General features: G+C 46.8%; 1 protein-coding gene across 13 annotated transcripts in view; it reads right to left on the bottom strand.

The window, feature by feature from the left end:
• NCOR2 (nuclear receptor corepressor 2) overlaps positions 1-27,397 on the bottom strand; it is a 228,066-nt gene that overhangs the window by 170,239 nt on the left and 30,430 nt on the right. The window contains exon 1 of one of the 13 annotated variants that reach the window (XM_021532791.3): positions 7,348-7,456. The exons of 11 other annotated variants lie outside the window; for them this stretch is intronic. The gene's annotated coding sequence lies outside the window, so the exon portion shown is untranslated. Of the gene's footprint in view, positions 1-7,116; positions 7,224-7,347; positions 7,457-27,397 lie in introns of those variants that run through there. One more of the 13 variants, XM_021532790.3, reaches the window with a different exon arrangement.

Genomic DNA, 27,397 nt, shown 5'->3' on the forward strand with positions numbered 1-27,397 from the left:
CTGCCAGCTCTGTACAGCTCAAGCAAATGGAAAGTTGAGCAGTTCATGGAAAAAAATGCTTTTATACACAGACAAAGAAGTCAGATTTTAAAAAGCCTGCCTTCTATAATCTTGTGTACAGAATTCACCTCTAAGTACTGGTATTTGGTTAAATAAAGGTAAGGACAGGTTGGATGGAGGGGTTGAGCAGTCTGATCTAGTGGAAGGTATGGGGGGCTGGAACTAAAGGATCTTTAAGGTCCTTTCAAACCCCACCCATCCCGAGATTCCAGTCAAACTCAGAAGACAGCACACTGGACATGGAGCAGGATGCAAAGCTTTGGCTGTACCTCTTCTCTTTCAGAGCAACCTTCCTGCTCTCCCACTCCAACACAGCCTCTTCAGTGAAATCCCAGTTTAGCATCCCATGGCTTCAAGCAATCCACCCTGTTCCCTTTACAACTTTGAGCTCCCTCAGCCTAAGGTAAGGGAGCTCAGACAGGGCCACAGTGGAAAGTGCAGGAAGGACAGAGCAAGGTAGCAGATTGTGCTTCTGTGCCTCAAGCACGCTGTAACAACATACTTAATACTTCAACACATGAAATATCATTTCTGTCAACAAAATTGGTGTTACAGGTCCACAGCCTATTTTATTAGCTAGATGCTAATGGAGCTACAATACACCAGGTCCCATTTTAAAAGTTGCAAATAGTTTATAAAGGCTTAATCAATCATTAAACAGGTGTTTGAATAAATGGCTAAATCAATCACTATAAGCCCTAACTCTAAGTAAGCTATTGGACTTTGTAATAATCTGCAATATTTCCAGCTGAGATTCCCACACCATCATGCTACAGACTTGAAGGACAGAACATGCTATCTGTAATTTCTTAACTATTTGTGCATAAACTTGAATGTAAATATAGACTATATATTGCCATATTTCACGTAGGTGATGTTAAAAATACAGATGAAACATTGCAGAGCACTAAAAAGCAGTCCTTTGGGACGGCACTGGAGAATATTTAATAAAGGCAAAAAGCTGCAGGCTAATTTCCCCTGGGATTTCCCATTTAGAGCCTGCCACAGTGAGAATCCATCACAGACAGCACTGATTCACCCAAATCCAAGAGAAAAATCCCTCTTCCTTCCCCAGTGCCAGTCAGCAGGACATCTCCTTTGGTAAATGAAGGAGCAGCTCTTGCAGAGCACTGCCAACAACCCACCCACCCTCTCTGTGGGTCTGCAGCAGTGGGATGGAGAGGGATGGAGCAGAGCTCTCCCCCAGTGCCAGAGCATCCCTCAGAGCTCCCACCCAGCCCCTCTGAGGAACCTGCCTGAGGAGGGCTGTGATCAAGCTCTTCTGTTTGATCCTCCTGTAATTCATGCTAGGTAACCTTTGTAGATTCTGTTGAGCAATCCCAAAGAGCAAGAGATGCAGTTTAGCGTGTAGAGTGATGCATTAAAGTCACTCACACCCTGCAGCACCACTGTTCTCTCGGGCTCACCAACCCAAATGTTAGTTATCAGCAGGTATTCATATTTCAAAGTAAAACAGTTAAACTTCAAACCATTTAAAAGTCTGTATCACACCCATGTGTGCTAAGCAGAGAAGGGAAAGGCATCCTACCCGATGGTTTAAAAAGATTTCAGGTCACTGTCCCTTATGCAATGAGAGTTACTCAGCTGGGTAAGATCAGCCATTAAGCAGGATTACAAATTTATCTTCCCTCACTAGTGTGATCTTCTGCCAATAATCGTATAATGAAAAATAACATAGAAAATGTTTAAAGAATTGCCCTTTTGAGTCACTAGCAAGGCACAAAATGGTCACACGGAAAAAACGCAAAATCTTGTGTTTTAACTGCAAGGATGCTGCAAAGAATTGAGGTGGACAAAGAGGCAGAAAACACCATGGCCCTGGTGTCACCAACAGCTCAAGCTCAGCACTGCTGAGACCCTGCAAATGAAACCAGTGGGGCCCACCTGGGAGGGAACCAACTGCCCCACACCTCCCAGGGTGGGTACATCCCACTTTCCATCACCAACTGCACTGACACTTCAATCTCATCCCACTAAACACTGCACCATGGAACACTGGACTACTCCAGCAATGACATCATTGGCAGATTTGATTACAGTGCTGATTACATCATCACCCACAAGAGATTATGCAGCTTTCCAAATGGCACCAGCAGCTTCTAAATAGCTGACGTGGAGGAAGCCACGAAGGACGTATAAATTCCAGAAGTCTCAGGTTGTAAGTTTAACGGAAGAACTTTCAACACTATCTTTTGGAAATATCTGTGCATGGACAAAGTATTTTCACATGCTGTTGCTCATGTCAGCGAGGCAGCACACGTTTGGGAGAGTATTTTGGTTTCTGGAAAAGTCACAGGCATGGCGAGTGAAGGCTCTGCATGAGCGTAACCAGAAGAACGTCACCGCCGGTCGCGGGGCAACAGGCAACCCCAGATTTGCCAAGGAACGTGTGTGCTGAACCATCTCTCTCCAGGGTGGGAAAAATACTTTTTAAAGCTTATTTAAATGACTTCTAGCAGAAGATAACAAAGTTTAATAACAGGAACTCAAATGAGAAGCAAGCAACCATTACAGAATCTGGCACTGCGAGTCCAGGAGCGTGAGAAGGACACTGTTCTGCTGTCCCCATGCCACACACCAGCATTAGCTCTGTCACGGGGTGCTGCTGCTTGCTCAGCCTTCCCTCCTCTGCGTGGACTATTTGCAGAAACAGCATTAAAGCAACCATCAAGCAGATGCTTAAAAAATGCAGAATGACGTTCAAATGACATCTATCCATAAATCAGCCCAAACCACAAACATCTGAAGAAGATTTTCACTTAATCCAATTTACTGTAATCTCTCTCTTTAGTTAAAATGACAGAAATGTCAAAATGGGACTTTACTCCTCTGTCAAAGCATCTCATGGTGAAAAAGGAAAATAAGCAGGCTCTCGCACGCAGCACCACTTATTAGGTTAGAAATGTCAAAACTGTACTTTGATTCTCACTATTAGTAGTCACATCCACATGCTGTGCCCTTCTGTTGCACTTCATTTCCCCCAAAAGTGAGCACATAGCATATGCTCCATGCCAAGCATCATCCAGGCAAAACCACAAGTTTCCCATTTCTGTTCCTGATGACCCTTGTGGCTCATCCCTGCCTGGGAGCAGGCACAGCCTCTCAGATCACACAGAAACAGGCTTAGCTCTCAGGAGGACTGTGTTCTGCTGCTCCCAAAAAATAAAACAACAATCCAAGCCTGCTCAACAGAGCAACCTCAAATTGCTTTCCCCTCTCTCCCCACATTAATTAGCAAATGGGGTAATTGACTCTCTGCCTGGGAGTTAAGCACGTGTGTGTCCACATATATATTTCCAAGTGTGAGAGTGCATATCGTTTTCCCCAATGGCCACAAAAATTAAGCCATAATCCAAGAGTCCAGGGAAGTGAAAGAAAAATACCTACTGTCAGGAGTGGGGTCTTCATGCATTATTTAACAAGAACTCTGTTGGCAAAACTGGTGTTGTTTTTATATAAAAGCTAATAGAAATTGTACCTCCAGGTGTCAAAACACTGATGGTAATTCCTGCTGCCTCAGACATCTTGATGTTTCAATTTTAGCAGTATGAGGAGCCTGCAGGGAATCCAAGAGGGTAAAGTGCTTGTACTCAAAGAGAAGCAGAGAGAAGGAGAGCCTTTTTATTTCTTTATAAAGGGCTCAGGGGAACAGTTCTACTCACTGGAATTATCAGATCTGGTTCCCCTGCTCCTTCCCTTCCTTGAAAGGGGAAAGAGCAAGATAGGCTAACAAGGAGTGATTGTATTGTGTCGACAGAGGAAAAAAAAAAATCCATGAGGCTGCTAAGGAGAAGCAAAAAGACAAAGAATTTGAGAACAGAAGATATGGCTGGGGTACAGCAGCACAAGAGCAGCTGGAAGTAACAGGACGCTTCAGTGATCTCCAGGGAGCAGCAAAGCTGCAATGGAAGAGCAATTTTCATATAGATTGGGTTTTATTAAGTTTGTGCCTAAAAGCACAGTGACATGTAGGACCCCTCACTGCCTAACTTCCACCTGTACTTCTTCAGCCCATCACACCTCCACAGAGCAATGACAGGGCTGTGAAACAGTGAGAGACACAGCAAGAGTCCTCTCCTTGACCACCCCAGAACGTACAGCCAACTCCAGTCAAAATGAGAGCCACAACAAAGGCCCCAGGCAGTAAATATGCTCTGACATTTCAATAATCAATTATGGCACCTATGAAATAGTGGTTTCGGGCCAATGCTGCACCTGAGGACCACAGACAATGCAAACCACTGCCCCCAAGTACCCCAATGGAGGCTGTGGGAGGAGGGCACAGATCTCCAAATCCACCCTCCTGGGCTCAGTGTGTAGGAAAGCCCCAGGAACCCCCTCCTGCTCTGGGCAGTCCTGTTTCCGTATCACTTCCACCATGGGATGGCGGGGGGCACAGACAAGAAGAAAACAATAGCTCAGGAATCCACACACAGCTCAGCATGGAGTTCAAGGGAAAAGAAAAACAGCTTCTCCAGGCAGCCACTCAGCCAGGGACACAAAGGTCTTGGAGAGATCCTTCATTGGGTCACGAACTTTCGCAACCCCATTGCAAAAACAGCGCTGAGGAAAATCCCGAGGAAAAGTAAATGGACACAAGAGCAAGCTCAGGCAAGGAATGCCAGGACTGCTGCTGATCCCATTTCACCAAAGGACATGCCCAGTCTCCTTCAGCCCAGCGAAGAGCACGACCACCCCATGGAGCCGCATCCAAAGCGCCCCAGATCCTGCTGTGCCTCGCAGCTGGAGCACAGCAGGGACCGGGAAGTGGCCAGGGCGCTCCCCTCGCACACGGATCTGATCCTGTACGGTTTTCCCAGCGACCTGCACCAGGCCCCCTCCCCACTCTGCCTGCCCAGGTGTCACTTACGGCTGGCTAACACTTCAGGGACGGGCGGTCATCACTGCCACCCGCTCCGACAGAGTCATTTGCTGCCTCCTTGCTCCTCCAGCCATGTCTCACAGTGCGTGGTATAAACTTTAAGAGGCAATGACCTCATCGGAGCTGGGAAGAGGGAGGCGGGGAAATTGGCTACTTGCCACCTTCTCATTTTTCACATAAGAAAAATAATTTATGAGCGAAAGCCCATTTTATTCATCTGAAAAAAAAAAAAAATTCCTACTAAAAGCAGCAGGCCTGCCTTGGAGCACATCACTCATACAGCAGCTCCTGGAGCAGCACCCACCTGGGGTGATGCAGAGCGGGACCCCCAGCACTCCCTGTACCCCCTGCTCCAAAGAACAAACCCCCCAGCACTCCCAGACTGATCCACCAACCCCACAGAGCACATCAGGCTGTGGGGCAAGCATCCCTCCCCTCTCCGTTAAAGCTGCCTTCCGTTGAGGCACAGGGAGGGACTTCCAGCTCTCCCTAATTTGTAACTCCTCCAAAAGGGCAATTAAGCAGCCAAACTGTAGCTGCGACTGGGATTTCAGCTCAGCTCTCTGTGATGAGGCCATCAGACAGGGCTCTGCAGCGAGCAGGAACTCCAAGGCATGTCATTAATTTTGCCCAGACATGTATCACAGCCCATTTCAGAACGCACACGGAGCGTTTGTGCGGTGCTCTGCAGGCACAGGACACACAGATCCTGCACACTCACACATTTTATATACTCGTATTACTTATGTTATAGATTCACACATACATTACTCATAGCTCTTACGAACAGAACATACAGTTCATCTTGGCATGAATCCCAGAGAAAGGAAAAAAAACCCCAAAAACCCCTGCAGTAACAAATCCAACTTGCACTGAATCCAACAGCATCTGTGGTAGGAGTTAGAGCAGTATTATGGATCATTAAATGATTGAATTATTTTGTGTAACACACCCATGCATCTCTGATAACAGCAGGCAAACCTGCTGTTTCAAGGGACATTTCCCCAGGGAAAGCGTGTCACCACTCTCCCAAGTTTTTGCCCATAACTGTGGGAAACTGTTGAAAAAGCAGTTTATTTCTGCAGTGTACATGCAACAAGCTGTTGTGCACATCAATTCCACTGAGGCACCCCTGTGTTCCAAGACAGAGCCCAAATATGTTATATGGGACTGCAGCTGTCCCCAGGGAGTGCAGGATCTCTGAGTCACAAGTGCTGGACAACACCAGAGTCCACTCTGGCACAGCAGTAGGGATATTTCATCTGTACACACCATACAACAGTGGCAGGAAGGCAGATTAGCATGGATTGAGGAGGCAACTCCTTACTAGGATGCTGTGCAATGAAAGAAAACAAAACAAACAAAAACCAAGAAAATCACAGCACACTGCAGCTCCTGTACAGCTTTGTGACCTCTACAGCAAGTTTGCAGCATATCAAAGCGTTCTTCATCCCCTCCAAAAACGGGCTTCAGTCGCTCTTTGGAGCTTTACACCCATGTTAAATAGATTTAGAAAGTCACAGTTGCAAGATTCTCATTTAGTGAAGGAGCAACGAGCACGATGAGGAGCAGCAGAGCTCTGACTGTCCCAGCACAGCCCTCCTGTCCCACCGGCAGCATCCCTCTCCCTGCTGCCACTTCCCAGCCCAGCTAAAGCCTCATCTCGCCATCTCTCCTGGAATTCCCCACCCCACCAGAAGCGTCTTCCCCAGGATTACAGGACCACGACCCTCAGAACCAGCAAAACCACCCATTTATTCTCCAAATTCTGCAGGAGAGTTCTCCAGCAGTACCTCCCTGGATGCAACACCAGCCCCAGAACAGCAGCTGCAAACTCCCAGTGGCCTGACCCAAGTCAAAACACACCGAGCACCGCTTTTCAGGCAAACCCAAATTACAGCATCACCTGCTGACTGCTCTCGAGATAAACAAACATTAATTACAGCCTAAACTTTGCAATTCACCTCTCAAAAACACGAAACATCAGCAAAACTGCTTTGATCCCGCTGACAAATCCCCTCTCCAGCCGACGGAGACCGAAGCGTCCCGGAAAAAAACATTTTCCAAACTTTTTCTCTCCTTTTCCCTTGTTGCTAACCCTCCCCCTAAAATTACACGCTCCCCGTCAAGGAGGGCAGGAGGGATAAAATCACCTCAGAAAGCAGCAGGGGCTCACAAAACCTCGCACTTCACCTCCACCGGCCGGGCACCCGCAGCAGTGTGTGCTCAGCCCCCAGCACGGAGCAGCTTCTGTGTCGCCGGGCCAAGTCCCAGCTTTTCAAAGCAACTTCTTTCTGCTGTGGCCTACTTTAGTTCTCCACACAAAACGGCACCAAAACAAAAGCCACCCTGCCAGCCGGGGGAGGGAAGTGAGGGGTACTTACCTAGCAGCATCCCCACATCACCTCCTGCATCTTTAGCAGCCACCCTCTTAACTTCAAAATAAATAAATAAAGCGAGGCCACACAGCCTTAAAACCAATCTGGAAATGAAATGGAAAGCCTGTAATTATTTCTCAATGCTCCTGCCAGTCTCAGCCTATAAACACAGTGGATTACATAAGTCCACCCCTCCTGTTTTGAAGCCAAAAGTATGAGCTTTTCCTCCAGCTCTGGCAGCAAGTAATAATTCCTCGTCGGCATGGCAACGCTGGCTGGCTTCCAGCAGACAATGGGCGAGTTGAAATACTGCTACGGCCTTTTTATAGCTTAGCTCTGAAAAACCTCTAAAATATTAGCTATCTGATGGCTAACCCAACTTGACAACCTCTCCTCCTTTAACTATTTCCTTCCTGCACCACCAGCAGGAATTGCCCAGAATGGTCCAGGGTCACCGGGTGGTGGAGCAGGGGATGCTCCTCTGCCCAGGGACAGCAACCGTTTCCCATCTACTGGATTTGTTGATTTGTCACAGACACAGCATCTGCAGTAAGTGCCACAACCCCATCTGGGTGTTTCTGGGGTTATTTCAGTCTGTTACTCAGCAGGTACATTTGCTGTGCTCATTGGCTCCAGCGAGCTGCGTGCGAGCTTCTCCTCCAGCTCGCCTGGCCCGAGAGAAAACAGACCACGAAATAACACTTTGTGCATGTGCTTCTGTCACTGCCCTCCCGGGCGAGCTGTGAGCAGGCTGGAGGGGCTCTGGGTGTGACATGCAGAGCTGCAGGGAAGCAAGATGCTTCACAAATCCTCCCTCAGCAAATACTGGGAGAAGTCCTGTGTCCTTTTGGGATAGCACTGCAGGGATGTCCTGGAGAACCAGCTGCACTCGAGATGCCCTGTGCCCCTGTGGCATGTAGGGCAACCTGCCCATACAGTTGGGGCTTATTCTGAAGTTGAACGAGTTAAAAGGAGTAACACATCCCAGCAAGACTGAGAAACAGCAGCAAAACTCAAACAGAAGAGGAACAGACTCTCAAGCCATCATTAGTGTCAGTGGTGTAGGAAGACTGATGAAGTTAAGGAGCCTTATGAATCCTACTGAAATGAGCAGCTAACACACACACAACAGCCCCCAAGATCATGTGAAGTTAATATTTACCCTGACTCCACACACACACACTCTGTCCAGGATGACCCCACCATCTCCACACCCTGACCACCCGAAGGCCAGCAGGTCCCAGTTGCATTTATACCCCTGAGCATGAGCTCAGCGAGTGCCACTGCTGGCTCACTGCAGCCCTGAGGAAAACTCACCCCAAGGGCTGGGAGATCCTCTGCAATTTGCTGAATTTTGCAAGTTAGCAAATAAGCAAAGAAAACAATAGAAATTAAAGGGAAAAGTAAAGAACAGCAGAGCCAAGGCCACCACAAAAAACACAGCTAACTCCATTCTCAATGCTCAGTTCTCAAAACAGCACTGCCAATGTTCACAATCCAGCTCCATTTCTGGCAAGGATGCTGGGAAACCCAAAGGCTCCTGCTCTGCACTGGTGGCTCTCCATGGCCAGCCCACTGCCCCCGTGACCGCCAGGAAAGACTTGAATGCACAACCCCTGGGAGTCTTTAACACTCAAAACCAGAAGGCAAAAAAAAAATAAGAACATTTCTTTCTAAATCTCATTACGTTGCAGAGCATGATTATGATTTTCTAATGTGTAGAGGTGATAACACTGCTTGGAGCTCTAGTTCAATTAATTACTTTCTGGGAATAAACATACCAGGAGAGACTAAATGCAAACCATAAAGGTTCCTTGGTACATGTCAGGCTCACAGCTGCTCAGCCTTTGATACAAGGATACAATTCCTAATGCCACAGAAGAGCCTAATTCCCACAGTAAAAAAAAAAAAAAAAATCATCTTAGCACAAACCAGGATGCAGCACGCCCTGGCAGATGCTGGTTCTTGTACCAAAGTGTGCAAGATGGCCAAGAGCAGCAGCTGTTGCTGCTGATAATTAAATACATGTTATGCTACCACAGAGCCAAGCAGAGCCACACACAAGGGCAGAGAAAACCAGACCTGTCATGGAGCATCCACCTGAATCCATGAGCTCAGAATGGGCTGAAGAAGTTAAGAGGTGCCAACCTTAAATCTCTTAATGTTGTTTTATTCTAATGAGGACTCAGGGTCACACGACTGGAACACTTGTGTTTTCTAGGTGAGAATAATAATTTTGTCTCTTTTTAATGGCAAACTTTCTGGGTTTCACCCCAGTAGGTAACAGGTGAATGAGCCACAGAGAACCCTAAGAACTTCCATGGGGATGGGACTCAGCCCTGCTCTGCTGAATGCCAGACACAGCTCTGTCTCTTGCTCCTCTATTCCAGTGAAACCTCACAACACCTTCCAGAGCAGGCTGCATTTGATCCCAGTCTCCTGCCCCTTCCCCCAAAACTTCCATCCCAATTTGCTACTACCAAGAGAACATGACTCTCCCCAGCCTAAAGAAAAACCCCAAACTATTAGGGAAAACCAAAGCTGATACTTCCTCCCGTGTGTAACACACCACGTGCCTGCAAAGACAGCACCTTAAGGTGAGCATCAGGAGCCACAAGAAAAAGAAAATAGTAAAGTCAGGGCTGAAACATCTGGAGAAACCTTATTGTTCTTACACAGACCAAGTTGTGTTCTCTGGGTAAGGAACACCCAGCCCCACCATGACCCCAGACACAGGGATGGATGATGCAAGAGGAGGAATAACAACTGCAAAACCCCGCTGAAACTTTAAAATGGCATCACACTACACACGCTCTTCCAGCTTAAACCCTTAATTAAACAGACTATTCTTTATGGTGCTGGAGCCTCTCCAACTCCCATTGTTAAATTTAAAATAAAACCCCAAAACCCCACAGCATCTGTAAGACATTAGAACATTCAATACCAACTTCTTTATTCAGCTTTAAGACATCATTTAATAATTTTCCCCCTCAAATCCCAAATCTAAGGATTTAAAGGAAATAACCACCACCACCTCTTACACAATCTTGTTTGGTTGGTTTTTTTTTTAAATGATCCTTCTGCAATAATATCCTTGACCTTTAACAATTCCAGACCCATTAGGTGTGTGCTCAATCATGTACAGCCTCTGGACAGACTGCATGGCCAGGGCACATTCAGGATGAAGCAGACTCTGCAGCCTGAAAGCCAGCTCCAAATACAATCCATTCATGCACAGGGACAAAACAAGAAGGCAGATTTGACCATAGAAAATCACTGGGAACACAAGAAAAATACATTAGAAAATCAAATTTGATCACTGCTAATAAAGCTGGAAACACAAGCCAGAACCTTGTTGTTATAATCTCCATTATTCCAAGGTGGGTCTTCACTTCTGCTCTCCCTGGAGAAGGAGCCACTTGCAGCCACTTCCAGCTCCTGTACCCCCCTCAGGTGGTTCCCATGGCCTGGAAAATTCATGTTCAGCCATGCCAGACATGGTGACTTTTCTGACAGGACTGGGAGAAGAACTTGGGCTGAATACCAATGGGGAACCTCTGTTCACCCATTCACTGCAGGGAGAACAGGATTACAAGCTGAAATATCACCCGTTAGCAACCTCTGAAAACATGCTGGCAGGCCCTGTCAAACCTCCAGGTTCTATAAAGCTCCTACAACTTTAACAGCACTGCTGATATTCCTCCTGTAACCAGTTTCACAGCCTCTGGAATAGTCTGAGGTGTCAGGTGGAAGAGCAGATGACCCAAAGATCAGCAAAGTGCCCAAGGTGCACCTTGGCTCCATGAGCAGCCTGCCCAGGTGGGGATACCAGATCAGGGACTGGTTCCCACCATCAAACAGCCAAGCCTACACACCAGAGTCAACTGCACAGGCTCTTTGATCTCTGCTCAGGTGATAACATCTTACCTGGGCCACATCCTCGGGCACTCCTGCCTGCTTGCTCACAGCAACTCTGCTCTGCCAAAAACATGAAAAGGGCAGCAAGGTCTGCAGAAAATCCCAGTAAGTTCTCTCAAGCAGTTCCCACAGTTAATTAAACTGTTCAATCATGCATGCTTTAAAGTCCATGAAATTTAAAAAAAAAAAAAAATCCCCAGAAAAAAGTACAAAAGCTGGACAATTGGTGGAAGCAGGTTTGTTTGATCAACTCTCCTCCACCTGCCAAGCACTTCTGTGGCCACAGTAAAAAATCCTTCAGGCAGCTCAGTCCTGTGTGCTGATCCTACCCTGCAGCTCCAATCTCCTACACCCACAGCCGCGTGGCCAGGGCCAAACCATCCCTGTGCTCCACAAGCCAGAGCCTCCAAAAAACACATCCACCCCAGATACAACTGCACACTGGGCACACCTGTCTCCACCAGAGCCTAGAGCAGAGAAAAAGCTTTGCAAGGGCCAAGCCACATCCTTCAGAACAGGCTCCAACGTCAGAAAATTCTGTTAACACAGGCAAAACAAAGGAAGCATGTGGCACGTACGAAGGAACCAAAGGATGTTGGATGAGGAACACAAAGAAAGGAGGAGGTGGAAAAAGACAACTCATTCAAGGATCTGTGCAAAAACAAGCTGACATTACTAGGCAATGCCTCTCCAACTGGATCAAGAAGTCCAGTAGCACAGCATACCCTGCAGACAGTAGAGAAAGGAAAAAAAAATCCAACAAATCAGAGTAGGGAAGAAGCTCGTCACATCTTTTAGTGAAACAAAGTGGAAGGGAATGAAAACCAAACCAAGAATCTGATCCCAAGCTGTGCTTCACTGCAGTAAGAGTCTTCTCTGTTTCTGTGAGTTCTGGACCACGTCCTTGGCAAAGGCACTGCCTAGGCAATTTAAAAAAATAACTTTAAAGCATAAAAAACTAGACCTCTGAAAGGTACAACAATACAGTGTGCAGAGCCCTGAGGATCTTCCTAACACCTGGGAGATAGCTGCAGACATGTAAGAGGCCACATGGACAAACAGATCCTGAAAGCAAAGCAAGAACATGGTGAAGGTACTCAACAGTGAAGTTGTAAAACAGAGCAAACTCCTCAAAGATCAAAAAAAACAGCTAGCTCAGATGGGATGTGGAACCAGAAGGAAAGATCAGTGGAAAGACAAATCACTCCTGTGCAAGCCAAGAAGTCAGGGAGAAACTGGAGGACAAGTGTTCAGCCACTGACTGGCTGCACTCACAGGGGCTTTGAAACATGGCTGGAACCTATGAAAAGCTTGTTTTTTAACTCAGGAAAGGGTAACTTCATAGCCATCCAACCACCACACCAGTCCTCTTCCAGAGGATTCAACATTTCTGGATTTTCAGCCTGAAACAGAAATACCCTGTCAAGAAATAAAATAAGTCCAAATAAAAAAAGCTAAACAAGAGGGCTGTACCCAGGCCATGCAACTCAGCTGCTTCCCAAACACACACCACTGTTATCTGTTTATTCTCAGCTGGAGCTTCCCCCCCACGTCCACCTCCTCCCTCCTTTCACTTACAAACTGATATGCCATTTAAGATCTCCTATCTGCTGGCTCTGCCCACTGCATCCTCAGCATTTAAAATAAGCTGTGACAAGCTGGGTAAGCCCAGGCACTATGAATACTGCAGAGCCGAGTGGCTGAGGGGTATTGCAGTCTAGTCATATGCTTCAATATTTTGTCCCCAAGAACTCGGCCAATCCATTTAGCAATGGAGCAGGATTCTAATAATAGACACAAGGATACACAGGAGATAAATGTACACAAGACAAAAATAAATCCCAGCCTTGTTATAATTTTAATACGGGAGCTAAACTGGGAAGCGATAAATGAAGACTGTTGCCACAATTGAGTCAAGAGGAAAATTTAACTCCCAACAGCCCAAGAGTGAACACATTCAAAACTGGATGGGAATTTTCAGGAAGTTGGATGAGCATTAATCCTAAAGTAAGTTTTTCATTATTTCAAACTACACCAAAACCCCCGACACTTTAAAGAAGCAGACTTTAAACAACCGTGCATGTTCTCAGTCATCAAGCGGTGGGGCCACCATCCATCTCAAAAAGTTGCTCTCAGCTCTCTGTAAGTGGTTTAGCTCCACAGCAGCTCATTCTAATCTCAGTCAGTGATCTCAAATTGAAGCTCTAATTCACGCATATGCATCTATAAACTCCTACATACATTTTTCCTTTATGAGCTTTAGCCTGTCTTCACTCTACATGGTTAACCGCGCTCCCCCACAGCCCTGCGTTTGCTTTAGAAAACAACCTCTGGTGTTTATGAGATTAACTATTTCCCCATGGAAATTATCTGAGGGATAACTCTTCCCTTCCCACAGGAATACCCAGAAGAGCCTCAAAGATTTCACAACCTTAAGCCCTGTGTCATCACGAGTTATACTTCTGCATACACAAACATCTGTGTGATCAAACGAGGAGGCAGAGCAGGGGCTGTGGGCCAATGTGATGCTCTGATCTGACCCCTGCCCAGATGTCTCCAGCCCAAGGTTTCACCCAGCAGCTCTCAGACACTCCCCAAGCCTCCAGACAGGGGAAACCACCATGTTCTTCAGCAATCTGCCCCAGCATTCACCACCCTACCTGTCCATCCAGCCCCTCCTAAGGTGCTCCAGCTCTGCATGGAAGTGGCTTTGTGGCTGGCCACGGTGGGGCCTCTCACAGGGCAGCTGCAGGGGGACTCCAAACAGTCCTGGCAGTCCTCCCATCTGATTTCCCCCAAGCTCTGGCTCTGCAGCTCAACATGCACAGGATCATTACCCAGGAGTGATGCAAGATGACCCAGAGCAGATCTTCAACCACATTCAAGCCCATCCTCTGCTGAGTGACAACTGCTTGGTCCTCCTCCTACTCCCTTACCAGCCACCCCTGCCCATGGCTTCAAAGCTCATTAAAAGGCTGAGCATCCTCCTTCAGGTGACTCCCAGACTGCAAGGAAATCCATACTGGTAGTGAAGTAAGATTGGACCAGGCTAAATTTCACTGCATGTTTATCTCTGCTCAAATCATCCCACTAAAAAGGAGAAAACAGTCGTGTTCCAGATGGGAGAGACTTTTTATAGCAAGCCATGGATATCTGGCACGCTTTACTGAAGGTCTTTCATCATGCACACAAGGTATAATGCTATCTAGTAATCTGAGGAAACATCCATGGGATTTTCAACCTCCTCTAGAAATTGAGATTCAACAGGAAACCACAAATACACCACGCAATTAATTTTTCTTTACCAAATGTTTCCAGTCATGTCGCAATTTTAACAGTAAGCAAACTATTTGGGTTCTTTCCAGATCTTGTGCAACAATGTTCCTCATTTTTCATTTTATTTTTTAAAAAATCTGGCTGAGATTTTTTTTAGAGGAGAGTTTAAAACAAGTTAGGAAGTCAGCGTGAACAGATCATACTCTCCCTGTTAAATACTTACACACCACCACCCCCCCAAAGTTTCCGTACCACACAGCAGAGGTTTTGTACAAACAAAGTAAAGACTTTTCCCAGCTAAAAATATAGCAAGCAGCCTAAGAAACAAGAGCAGAACAACATCTCTACCGACACAGGCAATGCTGAGCTATCTGAACCACATAAATAAAAGTCTCATTCAAACATTCCCCCACTCCCCTCCCAACACCATTCCAGGAGAACAAAGAAACATTAAGTCTTACTTTCCTGGTGTATATTTGATCAGACCTTCTGTTAACACAATATGACAACAGCAATGAAGGGAAGAATATCACAGCTAAACAACCGTCTACCATTCCCCTTCCTTCTGCCGAGTCCGTGCTGACGCAAGGATGGAGCAGCTGCTGTCTGTTTTTAAACAGCTCCATATTTCATAAGAAGCTGCTGATTTCTGAAAGGACAGAAAACCCAGCCAACGGCTTACAAAATAAGAACCAAATTAAAGCAATTCAGGACACACTATTTAAACATCGTGTCCGTTTGCTCAGCCTCCCTCCAGCGCACCACCGCAGCTGAAATTCCTAAGACATGTCTGTCCTCTGTCTCAGCCTGCTCTGTTATCACCACAAGCACAACTTTTTAAGTATTCATCTAGCACAGAGCAGAGGACAATGGAAAATGCCTCCCACAGCTCTAGATAAAACAAATGCTTGAAATATGGGAGAAAACAAACTTGTGTCCAGCTTGATGCAATCACAGAAACGACTTCACTGAACTCTCCCCTAGCTGTGTGTTCTGCTGCTGAGGGACTACTAACAACAAACCAACATTTGGGGTGGAAAGAGTCTCCTTGAAGGACATAGCCACGTCTCAAACTTTTGAAAACTTACCCAAAAAAATACAGCTATTGATATTAATTTATATTTAATCACAGATGTATCAAGTTTCTGGGAAGCTCCTCATCACCACCAAAATTCCACATTTGGGGCTTCCTAAAAATCTACACCACAGCATACAGGTCACTGCGTATTAGGACCTGAAAAGAAAGAAGCTTAGAGTTTTTCTGTTCTCACTCTGGCTGTTAAAAGCAGTGGGCTATACCAGGCGAGTCCCTCCCGAGGGGCTCCAGACACCCGCTGTCTCCTTTCTAGTTAATAGCTGCTGTAAGAATACTGCTTTTTTGGCTGTTTGTGTCATGTTGATTAGCTTAGATAAGGGCTTGGGGAAGGAGCAGGGAGAAGAAGAGAGCATGTAGGGGGAGGAGGATTTAAAGAGGAAAAAAAAATGCTTTCATCTGCTCTGATAATTAGCAGGTCATGCTGAAAATGATCAGCATCCCTTTAACGCAACTGCGCATGAAATGTGCAGAGCCCTGCTCAGGTCACTGCACCCATGCAAATCACTTCGTTATATCCCTCACTGCACCCTGTGGTTTACTGAACTCCTGTGCCTTCAGAAGGACTCCAGCCAAAATCCTTCTACTTCCACACTCCCACGTGGGACATGGGGGTCACAAGGGTCTCCTGGTGCTGCTCTGTCCCAGGGACGCTGGGCATGGAGGTGCCAAGGACTACCTGAAGTTCAATCAAGGACTAACAAAAAGTTGGCCAAAGACCTCCACATTCTCTGATGAAACAGCACAGGGGAAGCACTCGCCATTCCTGGAGAAAAAGTGGTGGCACGATCCTCTTGTTCATCACCTGGAGGTTTTCCTAGAGAAACCATCAACAAGGAAGAATCAGACTGCTCTGAACGTGACAAAAACCTTCTGTCATTCATCACCTGTAGCTGCTGTCCCAGGCACCTCCCTGCAGACCATTTATTGCTTCATGCAGAACAATCTCTGTGCCCAAAACACACTGCCAGCTGTGGGTGCCCAGGAGCACAGCCCCTGCATCAGGCAAGCTTGGCTACTACACTGAAGACACCATCTGGGACTCAGCACATAAATCCTGGTGCAAAATTAACAGTGGGGCAGAGGGGAAATTTAAAAAAGCAGCAACAGAGCTCTGGTCATTTGGGCTGTCCTGCCTCCCCACACCTTTCATCTTCAGAAAAGTCAGGAGTCATCTCCTGAAGGCCAGGACCAGTTCTGCTGGAGCAGAGGCCCTTTAATAGACCTGCCCTTCTCAAAAGGAGGTGAAAAGATGATAATGACAATGACAATTCTTCCTCTGATGTACTCAAATCCTTCTATTAAGGACACATTACCTCAAAGGTCAGTAATTGCCAGCCAGAGCCAGCTCTGCCTTGACAACCCATCTTCAAAATGCACTGAGTGCCTGACTGTGCCCAGGACAGGGAGAGGCTGCCCTCAACGTGCTGTCTGGAGAGAGGAGAATTCCCTTTGGTGGCTGTGATGGCTGCATTTTCTCAAGTGTCTTGAATTTCAGCAGCTTTTCCTCACTTCAGAATTGTTCTTCTGCCTCAGCTTAATGTTTATCCCCAAAGTGACACACACCTTCAAAGTGCTGAGGTTTGAAAGAAGTCCAGAAGGATGAAGATGAAGAGATTATTTTCAAATAAAGAAATGGGCTAAGTCATTGTGCCCAGAGTTAGCAGACGTGCCATCCTGCTTTGTGGAAACAGAAGCAACTTGCCAGGTACCACAGGGATGGGAAAGAATAGGGAACAGCCCCAACAAGGAGATCAGTGGGGCACAGGGACCAAGGAAACAGCACTAAGGCTGGCCTAGGAGCAAAACAGAAATCCTCTGCAGGAATATAAAAAGTCATCATATAAACAGCAGAGACTTATCACCCAAACTGCCTCCACACATCTCAGCAAAACAGAAAACAGCAACACTGCAATGGTCACAAGAGCATCAGGGGGGAGGCAAAGCAAACTGAAGTGTAAAACACAGCCCCAGCATTCACCTGGGAAAGAGGAAGCTTCAGCCAAGAGGGCAGTGTGGAGTTCCTCAATGACAAACCTACAGCAATTATTAGAAAGGCATCATCCATACATAATTTTGAATTTAATTTAATTAGGCACCCTGCTAACTTCATTACTTATTTAACTGGACTGCTCATTCAATTTACATTACTACTGTTCCAGATAACTGCTCCGGGCCCCATGCACTGGGAAATGCACATTTGGGAATGCTGTAGCCCCAAGTCACAATTGGAAACGCTGCAGCCCTAAGCCCACCCCCTGACACTCAGCATTTCTCCTGGGACAACAGCACTGACCATGTCTAAGGTTTTATTTTTCTACCTGCATGCAAGGAAGTCTAGAAGAACTCAAAGTGTTAAAGAAAAATAGACAAAGAATCCCAGGTAAACCCCCCAGATTTACCATTTTTAATGCTTGTGTACACCAGTCAAAGCATCAGCTTCCTACACAGTTGCCAGATTCTTCTTTTTCACCTAAAGAAGTACATAAAAATAATACACCATGGGGCCTGGGGGAATATATATCAGAGCACTTCGCTCACCACCCAAGAGCATCTTTATAAAACCTCTCCAGAACACGACACATCAGGTCAGGACAGAAATCAGGAAAGGTCTCACGCAAGCAACTGCTCGTGCCACACTGCTGGGCCGGGCAGGTCAGCAGCCTGGAGCCAAACCTTTCACACCAAATCAAAGCCAGAACGGAGGATCCAGCTCCCCAAAGCCTCACTGGTCAGTGTGTGCTGCCTCCTGCCCACTGCTTCAGACAGTCACAGCCCTCCTGTCTGGCAGCTCTGCCTGCCCTCGCCAGCTGCTCAGACACAGCAGAATTTTCCCAGGCAACTTCAGGAGTCTCCTTGGAGAACGGAGTCCAAAGCCTCCATTCCCTGCCTGATCACAAGGGATGCAGCAGCATGGCTGTGAAATGGAAAAGAGGCAACAGCACCTCAAGCAGATTCCTGAAACAGCCTGAAGTATGCAGGAATCCAGCCTTAGACTGCAAGGTCTGTCTCAGAAAACTCATACACATTTAACAAGATCCCTGACTGACAGGAGAGTGTGACACGGTACAGATACCAGCCTCAAATTAGGCAATCCTCTGTTGTGTTTGAATTGGTTTTTTTTTTTCTTTAATTCCTTCAGCTCAACATTTCTTATTTAAATCAAACTGCTCTAAGAATTCTGGCCATCCATTTAAAAAAAATATGTGAACAAAAAAGCTGGAGAGAAACACAAAGCCAGGAACACCCCAGGACAGCCACCCACTCCTTGTGCAACAGCCCTGTTAGCAGGGAGGTGTTGCTCACCACAGTGCCTGCACAGCCTGCAACAAGCATTATTACTTCAGACAGCATCTTCAAGACACTTGTGACATCCATTTTTCACTCTCCAAATCAACTCCAGACTCAAAAATAATTTAAGAACTCAAGAGTTCAATGTAATTTGCTGCAATCAATGCACAAGCCCTGTATGAAGCATCAGAAGTTTAGAAGAGCGCAGACCAATCCTCACCTGGCATTTTGGAATCTGCTACCTCAATGGAAAAGATACAGACCCAGTGGTAGTGAATTTTTGATGTTACCTGGTAAACAAAAGCACTAAAATCATCTCTACAAAGATCAACAATTCTGTGATGAAACCAACACATAGTCAATAGCAGTAATACCTCAGTCACTACAAAACCTTCAAGGAGAACCAGCATCAGAGGTGATGAGTTTTCCAGCTACCTCCCATAAAAATGAGCTCACAACCCCCCTCTGATCTTGTCTTCAAAAAGTTCAAAATGAGGCCTCTCACTAAGGCAATCTAGTATTTGGTTTCATCAGCATGCAAGTGCAGCACAGACCATTTGCCCGTTCCTTGTGAAAATAAAGTTACAAAATGATCTGCACAGTTCCCATCCATGGGGAAGGAGACTGACAGTCCCAAAGCCATCTCTGCTGGTCTGTCCTTGCAGAGTGGTGGCAGGGGCAAATCAGTGCATCAGAAGGACCAGGCTTTGCTGTCTGGCAAGGCTGAAGTGGCAATATCAGCATTGTTTCAGTCTTCACAAGGGGAAGGGATCACATGGACTCCATTGAAATACAGGATCCTGGCAATTCTCATTTCCTACGGCAAACATTTCTCAGGGGCCTCCTCCAACCTCCTCCAGCAGGAAGAGGGGAACTTCTAACACCTAATCCTTGACATTTAAGAAAGTGAAGCTTCAGCCATCAAGCTGACATGCAGCAGGGAATGCAGCTAACAGGTATACAGTTGCAGGCTCCCAGACTGTGGATTTCAATTTACAGTTTAAAAAAGAAGAGAGGAAACTAACATACAAAAACAATCAGCTTTATCTGGGCTATTTATCACACAAGCCATGTGGCCACACCATAATGTGAACAACTGTGTGGATTATGCATTTTTCCTCCACTCGCAGTGTCCAAGACATGCTCACATCTGGAATCCTTCATGTTTTAAATGCTACTTCTGCCTTCTCCCTGGTGCCAAAATGCCCTGAGCAAGCAGCACACCCATGGGGGAGGAAGGGAGCAGCAGAAGAATCAGTAAGGTACCAAACACCTCGGGTATCATGATGAACACAGTAGGTAGCTTGAGGAGCAGATGTCCACCAGCAGCCTGTAGGCAGAGTTGCTGTAGTTCACAAGAAGATCACACTATGTGGAAGTTGCTGTTCTCCTGTGGCTAACAATAAAAAGCAAAGTCACCCTTCTCCTAAATAAATCCAACGTTTGTTATTTCTGTTCCTTTGTTTGCTATGTAGAGCTCTAAAGCCAAGCAGGAACATTTCCTGCCCAGCCAATGCCATTCACTTACACCTTACCAACCCAGGCTTGCACCTGGACTTTTATATGACACAGGATTTGCAACAAGTTTCACAGGCAACCCCTGAGGCACACAGCACTCCACAAAGACCCAAAAAATGCCTTACAAGTCCTCTCCAAGGCTGCCCCAGCTTGGCTGCTGCCATTTGAGGTCCTTTTAAAGCAAGAACTTTGTAATGCATCTCTCTGGCTGCTCTGGGAGACAGCACTAAAACACAAAGCCACACAGTGCTCATGCTAATGTTTCCATCTGCTCAGAGCCTGGGTTTCTTTAAGGACAAAATAAAACCAAGCGTGTCATGATGATCCTGTGCACAGACACTTGGGTGCCTCAATCCTTTTGGGCATCTCCAGAGATTTTCTAAGTGCCCCAAGGACACACACATGAACATCTAAAGGGAGATGCATGTCGAGAGGTCCAGCAGTAGGTCTGTAAGAGATGTCTGCCCTAAGAACTCAAGACAGAAGGCCATGGGAAAGCCCTCTGCCTTCAGTCACACGTGGGCTGAGCCTCCCAACAGTCTCACTCACACAGCCTGCCCCTTGCCTTTGCTCCAGTTACCCCAGCTAAGACTGGGGTGACCCCAGCTAGCCTTTCACTCTTTGCTTTCAATGTCCAGCCTTCAAAGAAACCTGACCCAAAGTCCAGCGAGGTTAAGGGACAGGCACACGCTGACGTCAGTGAGGTCCCTGGATAAGGTCACTGCAGTGTTTGCCTTATCTTGAAACTGGCACTGCCTGGAAGCCAAGGAACAAAGTTAACACTGATCACAGGTTTGCTGTCTTTGCCTCCAGCCTCCCTCCTGCACACACCCCTGGCAGGGCTCAGCAAGAGGGCACTGGTATTAGAAAGCTTTTTCAGCATCCATCTGATGATTTCACCATCCATGTGGATTTCTCCACATCAAGCAACCCACATGGCCAGACTCAGAAGTCAAACACCAAAGGCAAGACAACAGACAGTGGGGAAAACTGCACACAAAATGTTGGCACACATTTCATCTCGAGGGCCAAAGTGCCAAAATCAAGTCCCTAAAACACTTGGGTTCCGCAGAGGTTCAAGGTTTACTCCCAGCATTGTCTACCAGAAACAGCAGACGTGACCTCCTTTGAACACAGCACAAAACATTGGGACTCACAGTCCCAAATATTTGCCTCATAAGGCCAGAGGTTGCAGTGACGTTCTTTATCTTGAAAGTTTCATTCTACCTAAGGCAATTTTTGGGCTGCACTCCAGAGACATTTGCCTTCTGCATCAGCTTACCCTGCCAGAGACACCAGGAACCCAGTTATTCATCAATCCCTTAGGTGAAAAAAAAAATTACATCATTACTAAAGTCAGCTCTTTGATAGAGACTCCCTGAAGATCCTCACGTGACAAGAGACAGGAGCTCAGAGACAAACACTCCTCTGCTCCCATGCCAGAACACCTGTTTATTTCTATGCCAAATTCCGATGGCTCAAAAAAAAAAAAAAAATTATAAGCCATCTTTCTCCCTTGCTTCTTTTGAAGATGATGGATGCATCTGGTGGGAAGCTGAGCAGCACACAAACAGGCCTTTTCAACACCCCCACAGCCCACAAGCAAGACACGCAAAGCAGTCTCTAACAAAGATCAAGTCCTCATAAGACCTGAAATATGAAGGGATCATACAGAACAGCAGTTCTGAGTATTTGTGTACTAAAGCTACTTTTCTACAGCAGCCAAAAAAGCCAGAGAGCCTGAGGCAGTCCCAGGCAGGACGTGCAGGCTCAGAGTGAATGTTCACACCAACCAACAGGGAAAGAGAGTGAATTACCCTCCTCCCCTGTTAATAAACACAGCTCAGCACAGAGGCTGCAGCTCCCCAGGCCTGTGTAACCTGCCCCAGGCTGTGGAAAAGGATGATGGGTCACTGGGTGTTAGCACAGCCTGCACCCGAGTTTGCAGAGCCTTTACACCACACAGGAGGCACAGCCAAGGCAGTCTGGGGCTCACATGGGGCTCTGCTAAATCCCCCACCAGCAACCTGGATGTCAGAAGTTTCAGGCATTTCTCAGAAGGAAGTGCCTTTCTGAGAGCAGCATTACTAGCCACTCCAGGAGCCTTAATCAGAGTTTTAAGCCACTGCCATCAGTAAAGGTCTATTACTGCCCAGAGACCAGGACAACGTGGCAGCAACCACTGAACATCCACCAGTAACCACAGCACCGAGAAAGACAAGAGGTGCACAGCTTCACCCAGCCCTCAGTCCGTCTGTGACACCCCAAAAGAACTGCGTGGTCATTCTACCCAAGCTCAGCAATTCCTAGAGCAGAGCCTGAGGAACAGCAGCACGTTACCAAGCCACGGAACTCCACTTTTGGATTGTTCACAGCATCGCAGCAACCGAGCACGCCTTCACCAAGAGAGGCTGCCAAGCTCTGCCCACGCCGGGGCTGGACGCTCCTCAGCAAAGCCCAACACAGCCCAACCAAGAGAAGGTCACCGAGGGGAGGGCAGGAGCTCTGCAGAAAATGGAAGGCATTGTTGGGAAAGCAGCAGGAATGTGGCACAAAGGTAACTGCTACAGCCTAGGGCCGCCAGATGAAAGCAGGATCAATACTCCACTATGTTGTTTAACCCGTTTATTAGGGGGGAGGTGGAGATAAATGAGTATTTGAGTTGCCAAAGGGTACACTTTCACCCCAATCTGAGTCAGCCAGAGCCGAGTTCCTGCCCAGCAACACCATCTCAGCCAAGCGATTTCAGCCTTACAGTTCACTTAACCACAGAATACAAAGAGCCAGTAACCCAGCAGTCGATAATGGAATAAACTATAGGTCAGTGACCAGGAGAAAACACACCATTTAAAATTATTCCAATATTGACAGGCACAGGAAACAGGCCTGTATATTTATTTATTTGTTTTAACCAGCCTATCTGCTCGGAGGCAGCGCTGAGCCAGCTGCTAAAATTACAAGGTTAGATTCTCAAAATTTGTGGGTGAACTGCATGATGCCAGCACATTCTTACAGCCTCCAAAGCACAGCACTGGCAAGCAGGACTGAGTGCACATGTGATCAGCCCCAGCACAGCATGCACACACTTGCTTACCAGAACATCAGCAGGGTTAGGGGGTACCTGAGCACCAAGCACAGCTCTGCCAAGCTGCCTCTGAGAGCCTGGCCTGTAGCCAAAAGGGAGAGCACAAACTGATTCAAAACACTCAGCCAGGAGCCCAGCCAGGCTCATTTATAGCTCCATTTCCTCTCAAGGCTGCTTTTCCCTGGAAAATGCTGCAATGTCAATTTTCACCTTAGGATTAAAGATCACTGGGGCTCTGTAGCAGCTGAAAGCACCCAGAAAAGCCCTTTTCCCCTCCCAAGTCTAAAGAGCACTTCTTCTATTACACATGAGCAAAGTGAGGAGGAGGAGGTGACACCAACTACTGCACAAGCACCAAGGAGGGAACATTTCAGCTGGAGTTCACATGGCACCACAAATCAAACCAACTTCCCCAAAATGGAACAAGACAATGTGAGTTTGGCAGGGCAGTTCAGACAAGCAGTAGGCATTGCTCCTGGCCAGCCTCTTGCTCCACTGAGTAAAGCAAAACCAGCTGCACCATGAGCACCAAGCAGAGCTTCGAGCCTGCAATACCAAAGAAGAATTCGGTAGGACCCAATGCTCACACCCCAGCACACAAGTAAGATTAAATTACAATTACAGTTAAATTTTAACACATTCAGACACAGAGTGTCAATTCCAATTCCTCCTATTTGCAAAGCTGGCCAACCTTCCCACACTGAACCGGATCCAGAGTGCTCTTCATCCGTGCTGGCACCATCAGAGCCACGGCTCCCTGTGCTAACCAACCTGCCCAGGCTGAGACAGGCAGTGCCAGCACTGTGGCACCACAGCATCATTTCTCAACAGCAGCGAAGGGAATGCAAAGCCAAGACTGATGACTTTTCCAGTAGAGTACCAAGGAAATAAATTACACTGTTTCCAAAACTCGTTTTTCCTCAAAAATACTTGCTTACCAGAGGGGAAAGACTTCAAGGTTGAATTTAGTGCTCAGGAAAAAGCCTGGATTAAGAACCCCAGAGAGCACTTGCTCTGTTTTTCCTCCAGCAGAAGTGAAATAGAGCTGCAAATCCCAGCCAGGCAGATCTCCTGAGCACCACTGAGGGGCAAGTGACCAACAGGATGGGCCACCACAGAGTTCAGCTTCCCATGCCAGCCTCCCCTTGGCATCCTTCTCACCACTGCGATTCCCAGCAGCAGGAGAAGCACCTGCCCATGAACAGCTGGACTCCTGCCACCCTGTGCCAGGAGACAGCTCTGGCTGCCCACTGCCAGCCCCGAGCCTGGCAGATCCCGTGGCTGTCTGCTTCCCTCCAGAGCAGGATGAGAAAGCACAGCCTTTGTTCAGTGTCTGCTCCTTCCTCTCATCTGCCTGGGGAAATAACCAGCAGGTAAACAACCCCCAGCATCTGTTTACCAACAAAGAAAACCCTCATCACTCAGCTTTTATTTCTTTACTTCTCTTGTTGTTGTTGTGGGGATTTTTTGTTTGTTTTAATTCCAGTAAGTAACAAAGCCCTAATCCAGCTCAATAAAGCACTGCAGAGCCTGGCTCAGCTCACTTTGGCTAGAGGCAGATCAATAGCTTTCTTATATCTCTCTGCTCTGCCCGGGAGGGAAAAGGGGCCACTTCTTTCCCAGCCAAGACATCTGCACAACTCATCTATGTGCTGTGAGCCAGGACCCCTCACAGGGAGAGCTGAAAAGAGATGAAAGAGAGCTTTGGCACAGCAGAGCCATCTCCTCTCACCCTCATCTCTGCTGGCACTGCCAGTGCGTTTTATGTGGGAAAGTTTTCGAGTTTTGGCCTCCCAGTCACCATCAGTTCTGCACTGGTTAGTTACTCACAGTGGGGTGGGGTGGGAGAAGGGGAAAATGTCCCTTGGAGCAGATGTTCAGACACTCCAGGTAGGACTGCACAGGCCTCCTGTGCTACCCAGGCAGCTGCTGACAGAACTCATTATTCTGCACATCCATAAGCTTAAAAAATGAGCACCAGAGGCACTGAGGAAAAAGGATACAGGAAAGCCAGCCCTGGAGTCAGGAATGCCTCAGTGGAAATCCATCAGTCCCCAAAGCCTCCCTGAAGGTCATGATGGGTGGCTGCTGTTTCTTTGGGGAAGAGAGTGCAATCCAAAAAAGCACCTGTGCAAACATCCCTGGGCTGGGGAGCTTTGACTTTTTGAAGTGAAATGAGCCTGGACCAACCTTTCACCTCCACCCATGAGCCATCCCTGGGCTGCCACCATGTTGGTCCAGGAAAAGCCAGCTCCACACAGCATGCTCAGTCCTGCAGAGGAAGGGAGCTGACTTCACAAGATCAGTCACCAGCTACCCCAGCAGTAAAGCATAAACCCCACAGCTTTAAAATAACAATTCACATCAACCCATATTCCAAACATGAACAAAGCTCTGTCAATTGCATTAGGCTCTGCCTTATCCATCATGTTTACAAGACATGTGAATGCTTTCTAAAGAGCAGATGCTTTTCAAGTTTAATAATTCAACCGTTTAGAACTGAGCACTGAAAGACTCTGCACGCGAAGAAATAAATGTATGCACAACAGAAGCCTTTGCTGATTTTCAACTTTCTTCCTTTAAACAGAAACAACCAAGAATGTCAGAAATATTTGCTTGTGAAGAAATGACTGACAAGGAGGATGTCTAATAAATGGAAAGCATTTGAAGAAGGAAAAACAAAAACAAGATGACCCTCAAACATATTCTTGCGGGACAACTTCTGAAAACCACATGAATAAGTAATACAGGCTTCCCTTGAAACAGCAAGAGCACAAGCTTCAATGGCCAACGTCACCAGGACTCGATCTCTGCTGCAGATCAAATGCCACACAGCAGGAAACAGCTGACACACAGCTCAGCCCAATTCTATACAGTGCCCTTTGCATACAGGGCCTCCTCTTTAATGCATCCTCAGCTCTGCTCTCTTTGCTGGCAACCAGCCCCTTCTGCCCCTTGAAGGAAAAAAAGGCAAAGCTGGGTTTGTGCACTCTGCCACGCAGCCCAAGGGAACACGGAGCTGGCAGGGCTCAGGGTGTCTAACCTGTGCTCCCTCTGCACGGATGCTCAGCAGCACAGGCACAAGATGGAAAGCCACAGAACACCCCACGGCTAATCTCAGCTCTGATAACATCTTCCTGGAACATGTCACTTAAGGTCTTCAAACCTCAACTTCTCTATCTGTTAAAAAAGAAAAAAAAAAAAAAAAACAACAACAAAAAAACAACCCAGCAAAAAAAAAACAACTTTGCCAGTGCAAGGGCTAAATGGAAAACACCCATAAAAAAGATTTTCCAGGTGTGCCCTGCACTCTTTGTACTCGCTGTTATCAGGGCTCAGACTGAATTGTTCAGAGCCTGAACTGTTTGCATTACCTGGTGAAAACAGTGCAGTCTGTTGCTAATGCTCAGTGCACGGTATTTCCTACACACCCATCTCATCATCTCAGTCATTCACACCGTGACTAGTTCTTTTACATGTACTCACACATAACCACCTAAGTTTGGCATTTACCGCATTATCACTACAGAGAAATGACTGCAGGGGACAAATTAATTACCTATGCAAAGCAGGCTGAGAATAGTCAGCAACATACTGTACCACTGAAATGCTAGACAAAGCCTCAAACAGAACTTCCCTCATGTGGAGGATTATAGGCTCTACCCACAAAGGACTCAAGTGTCTTGCCTTATCTTTTTTCCATTTAAAAGGAAAGCGACTTCCCTGAAAACCTGATAGAAACGCGCCTTTACAGAACAAATGTAAATGTATTAACACACTTATCAGCAGTAGGCTTGAGGGGAGGCAAAAACATACTTCTCCTGCTGCCTAGATATTCTAAGATGCTTTTAATTAAATTATAGAACATCATTAGC

This window comes from Lonchura striata, chromosome 18 (genome assembly GCF_046129695.1).
Source record: "Lonchura striata isolate bLonStr1 chromosome 18, bLonStr1.mat, whole genome shotgun sequence".
NCBI lineage: Eukaryota > Metazoa > Chordata > Aves > Passeriformes > Estrildidae > Lonchura > Lonchura striata.